We start from the raw sequence: 13980 nt of genomic DNA, 5'->3' as shown, positions 1-13980 counted from the left end.
ATAATGGACTGGTGCACATCCACTATTCTTGCAGGATTTTCTGCTCCAAGGCATTGGTGTTTCCCGTACCAGGCTGTGATGCAGCAAGTCAATATACTCGCCATCATGTATCTATAGAAGTTTGCCAAAGTTTTAGATGTGATGCTGAACCTTCGCAAACCCCTAACAAAGTAGAGGCGCTGCCCTGCTTTATTCATAATTGCATTTATATGTTGGGCCCAGAATAGTTCCTCTGAAATGATAACACCGAGGAATTTAAAGTCGCTGACCCTCTCCACCTCTGATCCTCCAATGAGGACTGGCTCTTGCACCTCTGGTTTCCTCCTCCTTAAGTCAATAATCAGCCCCTTGGTCTTGCTGACATTGAGTAAGAGGTTGTTCATTTATTTATTTATTGAGATACAGCATGGAATAGGCTCTACCACCCCTTCAAGTAACGCCATACAGCAATCCCCTGATTTAATCATGGGACAATTTACAAACAAAAAACAATTAACCTACCAACCAGTACAGTTTTGGACAGTGGGAGGAAATTGGAGCACCCAGAGGAAACACACACAGTCACAGGGAGAACTTCCAAACTCCTTACAGTCAGTGGTGGGAATTGACCCAGGTCACCTGCACTGTAAAGTGTTCTGCTAACCCCTACCGTACCCACTGCCCCTGTTATTGTTGTGGTACCATTCAGCCAAATTTTCAATCTCCATCCTATATGTGGAATCATCACCACCTTTGATTCGGCCAATGACAGTGCTGTTGTCGGCAAACTTGAATATAGCATTGGAGCTGTGCTTAGCCACACAGTCATAAGTGTAAAGCGAGTAGAGCAGGGAGGTAAACACACAGTTTTGTGGTGCACCTGTGCTGATGGAAATTGTGGAGGAGATGTTGTTGCCAATCCAAACTAACTGAAGATTGCAAGTGAGGAAACTGGGGATCCAATTACACAGGGAGGTATTGAGACTAAGGTCTTGTAGCTTATTGGTTAGTTTTGAGGGGATGATAGTATTGAATTCTGAGTTCTAGTCAATGAAGAGCATCCTGATATATGCCTCCTTGTTGTCCAGATTTTCCAGGGTTGAGTGCAGTTAATGAGATGGCATCTGCTGTGGGCCTGTTGCTCCTGTAGGCAAATTGGAGCAGATCCAAGTTACTACTCAGGCAGAAGTTGATATGTTTCATCACCAACCTCTCAAAACACTTCATCAGTGTGGATATAAGCGCTACTGGATGTTAGTCATTGAGACAGGTTACTTGTTCTTCTCAGGCACCGGTTTAAGTGAAGTCAGCTTGAAGCAGGTGGGTAACTCAGACTGCTGAAGCGAGAAGTTAACGTTATCAGTGAACACGCCAGCCAGCTGGTCAGCACAGGTCAACCATCAAGCATCAGGCTCTTGAACCAAAGGAGATAACTTCACTCAACTTCACTTGCCCCATCACTGAAATGCTCCCACAACCTATGGACTCACTTTCAAGGATTCTTTATCTCATGTTCTCAATATTTATTGCTTGTTTATTTATTGTTATTATTCTTTTTTTTATTTGGATAGTTTGCTGTCTTCTTCACAATGGTTGAATGCCCAGTTGATGCAGTATTTCATTAATTCTATTATGATTTATTGGGTATGCCCACAAGGAAATGAATCTGAGGGTTGTATATGGTGATATACATGTACTTTTATAATAAATTTACTTTGGACTTCTGAACCTTACTGTCGCATGTACCAAGGTGCAGTGTAAAACTTGTCTTGCAAACTGTTTACACAGATCAAATCATTACACAACGCCAAATAAAGGTAAAATAATAACAGTGCAAAATAAAGTGCGGTAGCCACTGAGAAAGTGCAGTGCAGGTAGACAAAATGTTGCAAGATCAGAACTGCAGGATTGTGAGGTCAAGTGTTCATCTTTTCATGGATAGGTTGTTTGGGATATTGTGTATCCTTTCCCACATTTTCGCTGTTTATTTTTGCTCATTTCAAAAGGTCTTTATGTTCTCAATCACATTGCATATGTGTTCTCCATTATGTTCATGAGCCAATAAGGCCAATACCCTCTCTGAAGGTTTCGAGGACATCCTTGGATATTTTCCTCTATCCACTTGATAATCTCTTCGCGTGAAGGAGCTCACAACAGTGTAACACTTCCGAGGGCCTAATACTGGGCATGCAAATGATGTGGCCTACCCATTGAGAGCAACTAATTGCAGCTAGTCATGTAATACCAAGGGTGTTTGCCTGGAAGAGGTGGGAGAGGATACTAGCCTTATCACCTGCGCTCCCTGTGATTTTGGAGGATTTCAGAGAGACAGATTTAGTGGGATATTTCCGATTGTTTGAGGTGTCTGCTACACTGGTCCTGGAATAGACATGATGTGGGGTGAACAGCTTCCCTTCTATCATGGAGACTACATCCACTACAGTATGAGGTCAGTTGTAAGTGAATTCTGAAAAGACAGTGAAGTGATGAGGCAATCATAAGACCATAAAACATAGCAGATTAAGCCATTCAGCCCATCAAGCCTGCTCCACTATTCCATCATGGCTGATTTGCTACCAATTCTCAACCCCATTCTCCTGCCTTCTCCCCATAACCTTTCTGTTCAAACCCTTGCTATTCAGGAACCTATCAACCTCTACTTTAAGTATGCCTAATGACTTGGCCCCCAAAACCATTTGTGGCAGTGAATTCCACTGACTCACCACCTTCTGACTAAAGAAATTCCTCCTTATCTCTCTTCTAAAGGGACCTTGTTCTATTCTGGACCCTGTTCTGCTCTCTAGTCCTAGTCACTATAGGAAACATTCTCTCCACGTCCACTCTATCTAGGGCTTTTAATATTCAGTAGGTTTCAATGAGATTCCACCCTCGTTCTTCTAAACTCCAGCGAGTTCAAGCATGCAGCCATCAAATGCTCCTCATATGTTAACCCTTTAATTCCCAAGATCATTCTCATGAACCTCCTCTAGATCCACTCCAATGCTAGCATATTCATTCTTAGATAAGGGGTCAAAAACTGCTCACAGTACTCTGTGTGGATGACCAATGCCATATAGAATCTCAGCACCTTCTCCACACAGTCAAGAAAAAAAGCTACTGGTGGATCACACCAGACATTACTCTATCTCTGCTTTTCGAAATCTGAACTCTGAGAAGCCCCTCCAGGAGTCTGACAACAGCACGATAGAAGCTGTTCTTAAGCCTTCTCTCAAGCTTTTGTGTTTTCTGCCTGACAGGAGAGGGAAGGAGAGCGAATGACCGGGGTGGGAGGGTTGTTGGCTACCTTCCTAAGGCAGCGAGTTGACTGATTGCAGAGGACGTAAAAGCCCACAAGGCCACAGCTGTTTGAATCTGGATTGTGAAGCCGGCCAAGTTACAACTGCCTCTCAGTGTAATCATGGAACATTATACAAATGTGACATTCGTTACGAAAAATAACCTCATCACTTTATCAACCATCAAATTCAAACTTGCAGATCTATCACTGTTTCCTTGGTCCTTATTACTTCACATGTGTTAACAATTGGTTCAGATTAAAAGAGGACATCCTTATGATACAATTATCTGAGGGAAAAGTGAATAAATGGCCTATTAAGTCATCATTGACTTAGCAACAGGGAGTACATGTCATGACAACTTAGGAACTAACTAGATTGGCAGGGGACCAGCTTGCCGCTCTTTCTCTGGAATGTAACATTGCTAATAAAATGGCACCATATGTGAATTAAAAATGTTTGCACCAGGGTGTTGGATTAGCATGCTGGGTTATCACCTATGGCACTCCAACTTAGCCTAACAGGATAGAATGGTAGAAATGTTATGGAACTGAAAGGAATCACTCAAATTATTTCATCTATGCTAACTCCTAGTGGAATAAATTATTTTTTTAATTTTTATTTAGAGACACAGCACAGTAACAGGCTCTTCCTGTCCAACGAGCCTGGCTGCCCAATTATACTTGTGAATAATTAACCTACTAACTGATACATCTTTGGAATGTGGGAGGAAACAGGAGCACCTAGAGGAAACCAACACAAAAGGTTCAAAGGTTCATTTGTTATCAAAGCATGTACCCAAACACAACTCTGAGATTTGTCTTCTCCAGATAGCCATGTAACGAAGAAAGAACATGTAAGCCGTTCAGAGAGAAACATCAAACTCACTCACGCCCCCCGCACAAAAATGAATGGCAACACAATCATCAACCCCAACAACCCCTCCCCCATACAAATAACTAACAGAGCACAGTCACGGAGAGGACATACAGACTCCTTACAGACAGCAATGGGAGTTGAATCCAGGTTGCTGCCACTATAAGAGCATTACGCTAGTGACTACTGTACCATGCCACCCAATTCATCAGCTGTTTTCCCAGAGTATTGGGCCAAATGTGGGAAATTGTCTCCAGATCCCTGTTAATCTTTCCTATATCTGTCCTCTCTCCTATACCTATTTCCTAAACCTTTCCTATTTAGACTCTATAAAAGTCCTTTAAGTGTTGTTATTACACCTGTCTCAACCACTTTTCTGGCAGCTCATTCCATGTACTCACCACCCTCTGTATGAGTTATTAAATCTTTCCCCTCAAGCCTGAGTCTTCTCGTTCTTGATTTCTCAACTCTGGGGAAAAGACAATTTGTATACACCCTATACATTTATACACTTCTATAAAGTAACCCCTTAATTTCCTATGTTCTGCAGAATAAAGTCCTAACCTTTCACTATAAAGCATAGCATAGCATGGTAGGAATATTATATCACTGATGGAAATCATTGAACATATTGAATCTATACAGACTCCTTGTGGAACAAAGTCTATTTTTTATTTTATTTAGTGATACAGCTTGGTAATAAGTCCTTCTGGCCCAACAAGCTCGCACCACCCAATTACACCCATGTGACCAATTAACCCACTAACTATAACAGGTTCCTGCCAAACCTGGCTACTGTGCTCCACCCCTTGAACTCATTACTACAGATCAGGAAGAAATGGCAATAGACAAAGCAGTTTGAAGTGGCTTTAAAAAAGGTAAAGGAAATGGTAATGTCAGACATTTGTTCTCACACATCAGCATCTATGTCGGCCAGTAAAGCTTGCTTGTGATGCCTGGCCTTATGGGATAGGTGCAGTCATGTCACATGTTGCGAGTGATGGAAGTGAATGCCCCAAAGCATTTGCATCATGTCCCCTGACGACTGCAGAGAAAAATTCGCACAGATTAACAGAGAGGCCTAGAGTTTGGTTTGGGGTGTAAAAGGTTTCAACCTGTACTCATATGGAATAAAGTTTACCCTCATTACTGATAATCAACCACTAGTGTCCATTTTGAATCCACAGAAGCATGTTCCACTAACATCAGCAGCACGATTGCAGATAAGGGCTCTGTTTCTTGGAGGACGCAATGACAAAATCAAATTCAAGAGGAAGACTAATCACAGAAATGCTGATCGATTGTCCCATTTATCCTTGGAAAAGGAATTACCTGAAAAATTTACAAAAGAAGATGCTCCTCATGATGTATTCTACCTAATACAAATCGAAAGTTTCTCTATTTCGGCAGAGATGATCCAAAGGGAAACCTGTTAGATCCCACGCTGGCTCAGGTCTACATAGCTACACAAAATGGCTAGAATGTGCAGCAGAAATTCCAGTTCTCCCATTTTTATCAGCACTGAATGAACTTGCCCTTAACAGCGGTTGCCTCATGTAGGGATTGAGAGATGTTATACCATCCAAGCTGAGTGGTAAAGTGTTGGAGGAGCTACATGCCAGTCATCAAGATGTGGTCAAAATGAAAGCGTTGGCTCAAACTTTGTCTAGTGGCCTAGGATAGACCAACAGATTGAGTAACTCACCATACACTGTTCGGGATGCCAACATGTCTCGAAGATGCCAAGAGCAGCGCCTCTCCATCCCTGGGAATGGCCTGCATGACGTGGCAGAGGACTCGTGAATTTTGCCGGACCATTCATGGGCAAAAAATTTCTAAGTAGTAGCGGATGCAGCTACGAAGTGGCCAGAAGTGTTCTCAATTGCCTCCACTATAGCTTTGCACACTGTTGATGTGTTGAGAAGCCTCTTTGGAACGACTGGTGTTCCAGAAGAGGTAGGCAAGGACAATGGACCACAGTGTGTGGTGGAACAATTTCAGTCATTCCTGAAAATGAATGGAATAAGACATATTACATCTGCACCGTATCACCCAGCTGCAAATGGCTTGGTGGAAAGGTTTGTCCGGAGTCTGAAGAATTCACTGCGAGCAACATCAGCAGACACACTACACTGACGCTGTATCAGAAGCTTGCTAATTTCTTCCTTACATATCACAATGCAGCACACTCCCTGACCAACAACTCACCAGCTAACCCGTTCCTGGGTCAGCCATTACACTCATCTCCTCAAACCCAATCTCAGAAGGAGTATGCAGGACAAAGAGCTCAGACAAATTTAAGGCTCTTCAAACAAGGAGGTTCAATGTTTTACTTCTGGAGAAACAGTCCTGGTGAGGGCCTACCAAGGTGATCAAAAGTGGGTCCTTGGAACGGTTAGGGACAGAATTGGACTACTCTCCTACACAGAGGAGATATCATCTGGAGGTGACACATCAATCAGCAGAGGAAAGCAGAGTCGATTGTTAGAGAAGAAAGGTGGCCAGAGCTGTCAGAACCACTTCCTGCAGTCCCAGTGTCAACTGCTACAACCACCACGGATGAGATCCGGGAACCTGAGATTGTTTCACAGACACGAGTTTCACCAATCAAGCGGTATGATCCCCATTATCAGGAAAGACATTATCTTACAAGAGTAAGAAATCCTCACAGAGATTAAACCCTTAGGCCTGAATGGGATAATTTAAAAATTACTTTGCTGTGGATGTCTATATGGTAGTTCTATTAAATAGATTACTGTGTAGATAGTTGAGGTGCATTTTATATTGAGTTGGAGTTTATAGGTAAGCAGGGGGAAGGCTGTGTATTTACTATTTTAGTAATATTGTAAATATATTGTTGACTAAACATTCTTTGTTGTTTACTTAATGCATTGCGGGTTATATGTAAAAGTACGTAAATGGCATACATCATTACACCACCACGTCATACATATATGCCTCACTTAAAGTGAAAAACGAAGTTCAACTCACATTTCCAGCTCCCTTATTTTCCTTTTAATTATTTTTATGGAGTTACAAAACATAACATAACCTGTACATCTTTGGAATGAGGAGGAAAACGGAGCTCCTGGAGGAAACTCACGTGGTCATGTTAAGAATACACAAACTCTTAACAGGCAGCAGTGGGAATTTTTGATCCAAGGATCTCTTTCACGCTAGCATACATTTGTGTACTCCCTCTATGTACTAAAATGTTTCAAGATGCCTGATATTAGGAAAGTCTGTTTGAATTGAGGTCTCCGTTAGTCAGAGTCAACCATGGATATTATGTCCTGGCTCTCTACAATATGTCGATATACAAGCCAAAGCAGTACGATATGGAGAGCAAGCTGGTGCCCAAGCAGCAAGCGTCCCCGCACTGCGCAACTGACGAATCCAAATGAATAGCAGAGACAGCGTTTTGGCACCAGCAGCATCACAGGAGTTGATAGTCAGCATTGCACTCAACGTAGGACTGCTTCAGGGGCTCCAGCTCTGGATTTTTCCTCTGGGTTTACTCCCAAAGCCATCCTCATGAGTAGGTATCGCCGTAAGACATTTGAGATTTGAGATCAGAGCTTTCCTTCTCCTAAATGAGCTACCAATCATAGCTAACAAATCCATCTGCCTGTAGTGTCTGGTTTTAACGAGCCAGTAACCTACCTTTTCCCCTTCTCTTGTCAGTAGAAATGGTTCTGTTAGGCTTAGTAGCTAAGCCACATGTGAAAGCCAGGACCCTGGATTTGGTTATCTGAGACAATTTGAGATGCACTCCATTGGGACCATTTACTAGGTAGTGTGAGTTTATCACCACTACACCCCCTCCCCTTGGCTACAACAACCTTAACCGGATCTGTAAATACAATTTATACTATTAGCAATATAAACAAACTTGAGTAGATACTTGTCCTCTGTTAATCATGTGACTTGTGAGTTAAACACTGGTTCTGAAGTTGAATTTCATTGACCTCAGTGGAGGGTAAACTTCAGAGGCTGAAATCAATTTGTGTACTGAGAACGTAGAACATAGAACACTACAGCATTGTAAGGCTCTTTGTCTCAACCTTATAACCTATTCAGATCTATCTAACCCTTCCCTCCTACATAGCCCTTCATTTTACGATCATCTTCTAAGAGTTTCTTAACTGTCCCTAATGTATCTGCCTCTACCATCACCCATGGCAGGGTATTCCCCTCATTCAGCCAAGAATGATGTTTAAAAGTATTGTTTCACAGTGAAGAGGATAAATTCCAAGAAGGAATTTTGAAGCAGGAAACCACTTCTGAGACGTACCTATTTTTAGAAGCAAGAGTTAAGTTTGTTCTTGGACGGTAATCACGTTACACTAGATGCAGAGAATGAAAGGTCTGGCTGACACCATGGTATGGCTAGTAGAGCTGCTGTCTCACAGCTCCTGCAACTTAGATTCAATCCTGGCATCCAGTGTTCTTCCTGTGATCATGTACGTTTCTTCCTGGAGCTCCACTTTCTGCCCATGTACCAAAGACTTGCAGCTTGATAGTTTAATTGGACACAGGGCTTGGTGTTTAGGTGTGGGGTGAGGGGTGCATGTTGAAAATGTGGGAAAATATCGGTGGAAATGATTGGACTTGATGGGGAGAAGGATCTGTTTCCATGCTGACTGTATTGAAGCAGCTATGCAGGAGAAATGCCACCATAGTCCATCTCTAAACATGGAACACAAGTACACGTAAGGGAAAAGACATGTGCTGAATTTTGAGTGTTACTCAGGTCTGAGCAACTAATGTGAGTTGAGAGAAGAGTCCCCTTCAAGCTAATTTGACCTCAGATCCAATGACAGCTGCAGTATCAATGACATGACATTCGTGATGTAAACACACCCAGCCACCTCCTTATAAGACAATGTTCATTAGGATGTGTTGTTGACCATGTGTGGACTGGTAGATTAACTGGCCACTGTAAATTGCCCTGAGTGTGTTGGTGAACATCTGGGGGAGTTAATATGAATGTGGGGAGAATAAAAAATGGGATTAATATCGGAATAGTGCAAATACGTAGGCAGTTGATGGTCGACAGGAAATCTGCTAGCTGTTGAGTTGTCCATTGGAACAACAACTTCCTTTTAAGATGCACCTTTCCCTACTTGAGCATCTTGGAAAGTATGGTAGTGTAACAGCGCAATTCTTCGCAGTGCCAGTGATTACGATCGGGGTTCAATTCCTGCTGTAGTCTGTATGGAGTCTGTATGTTCTCCCATGATTGTGTGGGTTTCCTCCAGGTGCTCCAGCTTCCCCCACATTAGTTGCGGGCATGCGATGTTGGAGCCAGGAGCATGGCAACTCTAGCAGGCTGCACCCAGTGTACCTTCAGACTGTGTTGGCCATTGACGCAAACAACACATTTCACTCAATGTTTCGATGATCCAATGTACATTTAACAAATAAAGCAAAATCTTTATCTTTCAAGGCACTTTTTCAGATTAACCTTGAAACTGGTGGTAGGTGCTTTCATGCCCAAGGGGAGAAAATGTCAGAGATGGCTGGGGTCTTTGATTATTCTTTTATCCGGTAACATGCACTTCCGGCCGAATGAGCCCACGCTGCCCAGTTATGCCCATGTAACCAATTAACCTGCTTGGAATTTGGGTACGTGGTGGAAACTCAGGCGGGGAGAATGGACAAACTCATTACAGACAGCGGTGGGAATTAAACCTATGTCACTGGCACTGTAATAGTGTTACACTAACCACTACACTATGTTGGCTGCTTCATCAATCAAATTTGAGGACATGCATTAGGGAGGCACATCGGAGTGTTCTAAGGTTCAAGAATCAAGATTGTTTAATGTCATTTCTAGTACACAATGTAAAGAAGAACAGAATTGTTACTCCAGATCTGATGCATCTCAAAAAAACACAATAAGATAAAGAACACAATAATAAAAAAACACATTAAATATAAATATTTAAGATAGCTTATGTACATACATTGATTGTATGTACATAAAGTGATGCTAGACACACGAGTGTGTGAACATAAGATGACTCTGACAAGAAATAATAAAGTAGATGTGGTGAGGGGTGTGGAGGGATGAGTTCATGAGTGGAGGTGTTGATCAGCCTTACTCCTTTGGGAAAGTAACACTTTTTGAGTCTGGTGGTCCTGGCGTAGATGCTATGCAGCCCCCACCCTGATGGGAGTGAGACAAACAGTCCATGAGCAGGGCAGGTGGGATCCTTCCTGATGTAACAGGCCCTTATCTTACACCTTCTCATATATATGTCTTTCATGGCGGGTAGGCTGGTGCCAGTGATGCGTTGGGCATTTTTGATTAGTCTTCCTTTTGTTGTAGACAGTTGAGCCTTCCTGTACGCTGCGATGCAGTTTCCATACAATGCAGTGATGCAGCAAGTTAAGATGCTCTCTATTGCACATCTGTAGAAGGACATGAGTATTGATATGCAGTGACCAGCTCTCTTCAGCCGCCTCAGAAAGTAAAGATATTGGTGAGCTTTCTTGATTGAGCGGGATGTGTGCTTGGATCATAAGAGGTTCTGCGAGATGAGCACTCCCAGGAATTTGAAACTGCTCACAGTTTCCACTGCCGTGCTGCTGATGTAAAGAGGTGTGTGAGTGGTGTGAGTTCTAAAGTCGATAACAATCCCCTTTGTCTTACTGACATCGGGGAATAGGTTATTTGCCAAGCACCAGGCTTTGAACTTTTCCACCTCCTCTCTATAGGCCATCTCATCATTGTGGGTGATGAGCCCCAGCACTTCTGGGATGGAGAAAAAAAAAGAGAAAGGATGGGCCGGGATCTTTCCTCTCTGCAACGTTGCCTGAAAACAATGAGAGTTTTCAAATCAAGGCGTCGCCAGCAGCTGGTGTATGTTAGCATGCCAGGAGATAATGTATGAGTAGATCAGATCAGATTAGGATATGATCAGGCAGATTCAAGTTGATGCCCACCCACCATCGGGTGCATCTTGTACAGGTGATGCCTTAAGAAGATAATATCTCACATTAAGGACCTTCACCATTCAGGCCTTGCCCTCTGCTCATTACTATCATCAGGGAACACACATAAAAGTTGCTGGTGAACGCAGCAGGTCAGGCAGCATCTCTACGAAGAGGTACAGTCGCTGTTTCGGGCCAAGACCCTTCATCAGAACTAACTGAAAGAAGAGCTATCATCATCAGGGAGTCGGTTCATGAGTCTGAAGACACACGCTCAACATTTTAGGAACAGCTTCTTCCTCTCGGTCATCAGATTTCTGAATGGACCATGAACCTGTGATCACTATCTCACTTTTTTGCACTACTTTTTTTTAGATTTCTTCTTGTAACTTATAATTTTTATGTACTACATTGTACTGCTGCCGTAAAACAACAAATTTCTCAACATATAACAATGATAGTAAACCTGATTCTGATTCTTCTGACTCTAGTTCATAGAAAATGGATTGAAAGAGGTTTGCCAGGAATGTGTTGGAATAGCCAGGTTTAAAGGGAATAAAGCATCAGATCAGCCCTTCAGCAGCAGACAAACTAAGACAGTTCAAGAGCCAAGTAGTGTTGCAAAGGTGGAAATAGACCCAATAACACATTGCAATGTCAAATATTTAAAGGTTAATTTATATACGATTATTTTCTTCATGAGCTGTGCATAATTGTTTGGATCTTTACTTTCAAATTTCTGTTGTAAGTCACTTCTGATTTACTTGGCTGTGAAACATTCCAAAAGGAGCCCAGTAAAGGAGAAACAAGGGGACCCTTTTCCTTCGAAAGGATATTGTTAAATAGCCTCTGTAATATGGTTGTGCCTGAGGGACAAGTTAACAGTCGGTGAGACAGGATTGACAAACACAGGAGAAAAATGAAGGGAGTTACATTTGTCACAATGGAAAAACAATGGAGCTTTTGTAGATTTTGATGAGATGTTGCCAGGGCTGTCCAGCTTCTTCTGATACCACATCAATCCTGAACGATGTTCAAAATCTTCCTGCAGAGTGCAGCAATCGCACCAGAAATTAATTGAAAGGAACTGTGATTGTGGACTAGCAAACAGTTGGGATTATGGCAAGAAGGGAGGTGGTGGGGGGGGGTGCGGTTTGGAAGGCATCTACTCCCTGAGTACTCAACGGGAATTTTTGGTGATGGCGGAGAGATGGACTTCCACCAAATGCATAATTACACACTTGTTTTAATAAAAGTTGATGCTGCGCAATTAATCCTCTGCACTGAAGATACATGTAAACTGATACAATTAACCAAGCACAAACATAAGAGATTCTGCAGGTGCTAAAAATCCTAAGAAACACACACAAAATGCTGGAGCAACTTGACGAGTCAGGCAGGGTATGTTTTAGACCCTTCATCAGGATTGGAAAGGAAGGGAGCAGGTCAGAATAAGAAGTTGGGAGGAGGGAAGGGAGTACAAACAGGCAGATGTTAGTTGACACTAGATGAGGGGGAGGTGGATGGCTGAGATGGGGGGAATAAAGTAAGAAGCTGGGAGGTGATAGATGGACGAAGTAAAGGACTGAAGAAGGAAGAATCTGATAGGAGAGGACAGTGGACCATGGAAAGAAAGGAAGAAAGGGAATCAGAGGGAAGTAATGGCCAGGTTAACAGAAGATAAGGGGTGACAGATTAACCAGAATGGAGAATGGAAACAAGGGAAGGATGGAGGGAGAGAGAAATTACTGGAAATTAGAGAAATCAGCATTCATGACAGCAGGTTGGAGGCTACCCAGGCAGAATATGAGATGCCATTCCTCCAAGCAGAGTATGGCCTCATCATGGCAGTAGAGGCAGCCATGGACAGATATGTCAGAATGGGAATGGGACTTCAACAGCTAAGTTAACCACTGTTGGCTATGGAGGAGCCTGAACATTCGAACTTCTCAAGCCCATTCATCAGTGAGGTTAATCACAATTTGTAGTGGGTGAAGTGTGGTCTTCCTCCCTCAGTCTATCTCCACATAACCTTTACACTTAAAGGGGTTTGCTACTATTAAGTATTTTTGACGTGCTGTCATCAGACCTTAAGCTTGTTTCCCTCTCTGTAGATGTCCCATCCATCGTCTATTCCTAGTCTCTTCTACTTTTTAAATACCCGTTTACCTTCAATAGGCAACGGTTAAAAAACTGGGTGGAAAGAGAGTTCCAGTGTGATTTTTGTTCTGGTGTAGGAAAATGTTAAATCGTGTCTAGGAGGGTTGGAAGCCGCAAGTCGAGATTCGGTCCGTGCAACTAAACTTCGACTGGGAATATTTTCTCCTTAGAAATACAGAGCAAGGGAGTAAGGAGTTAAAAGTACTCCCCCCTCCCCCACCCCAAACCTCCTATGTGTTCTTTCTCTCTCTCCTGAATATGTGGTGTATAGTCCTATAAGTTGAACTGGAGAGTGTGCATGCAGGGTTACACACGGGTCCATATACACATAAGAAATCCTCAGTGACTGACTCTGTAGACAACATATTTCAGTCAGGTGGGGTGAAGGAGGGGAGACTTCAGACTTGCCAGGACCCCGGGACGGTGGCGCACTATGACTTTACCTCAGTTTTCTCTCGTGTAGGGAACACTGCAGGTAGGTTTAAAACCCAGCGGAAAGATAGGGGCGGAACAGATTGATGCAATACTGACAGAAAATCAAATCATCGGAAAGCCCTCCGTGTGCGTGTGTAGGACAGCTGGAAGATTCTGGAGTGCGAATTTTAACAGACTGCATTTGTTTCTCTGATTTAGGATATAACCGAGAGCAACCAAGGAGCAACCTTTCAGAGTAACGTTTATTTGAACCCGAATCTGCGGAGACTGTGTGGTAAGGCAGATCGATTTATTC

At 42.8% G+C, this 13980-nt stretch overlaps 1 protein-coding gene across 7 annotated transcripts in view; it reads left to right on the top strand.

The window, feature by feature from the left end:
* The window catches only part of celf2 (cugbp, Elav-like family member 2), a 1121102-nt gene that overhangs the window by 163751 nt on the left and 943371 nt on the right, over nucleotides 1-13980 (top strand). For 5 of the 7 annotated variants that reach the window (XM_063072708.1, XM_063072701.1, XM_063072709.1 and 2 more), the window contains exon 3: nucleotides 13884-13959. The gene's annotated coding sequence lies outside the window, so the exon portion shown is untranslated. Of the gene's footprint in view, nucleotides 1-13529; nucleotides 13726-13883; nucleotides 13960-13980 lie in introns of those variants that run through there. The other 2 variants (XM_063072703.1, XM_063072713.1) reach the window with 1 other exon arrangement.

This window comes from Mobula hypostoma, chromosome 20 (genome assembly GCF_963921235.1).
Source record: "Mobula hypostoma chromosome 20, sMobHyp1.1, whole genome shotgun sequence".
In the NCBI taxonomy this organism is placed as follows: Eukaryota; Metazoa; Chordata; class Chondrichthyes; order Myliobatiformes; family Myliobatidae; genus Mobula; species Mobula hypostoma.
This window is presented reverse-complemented; position numbering and strand designations above follow the sequence as displayed.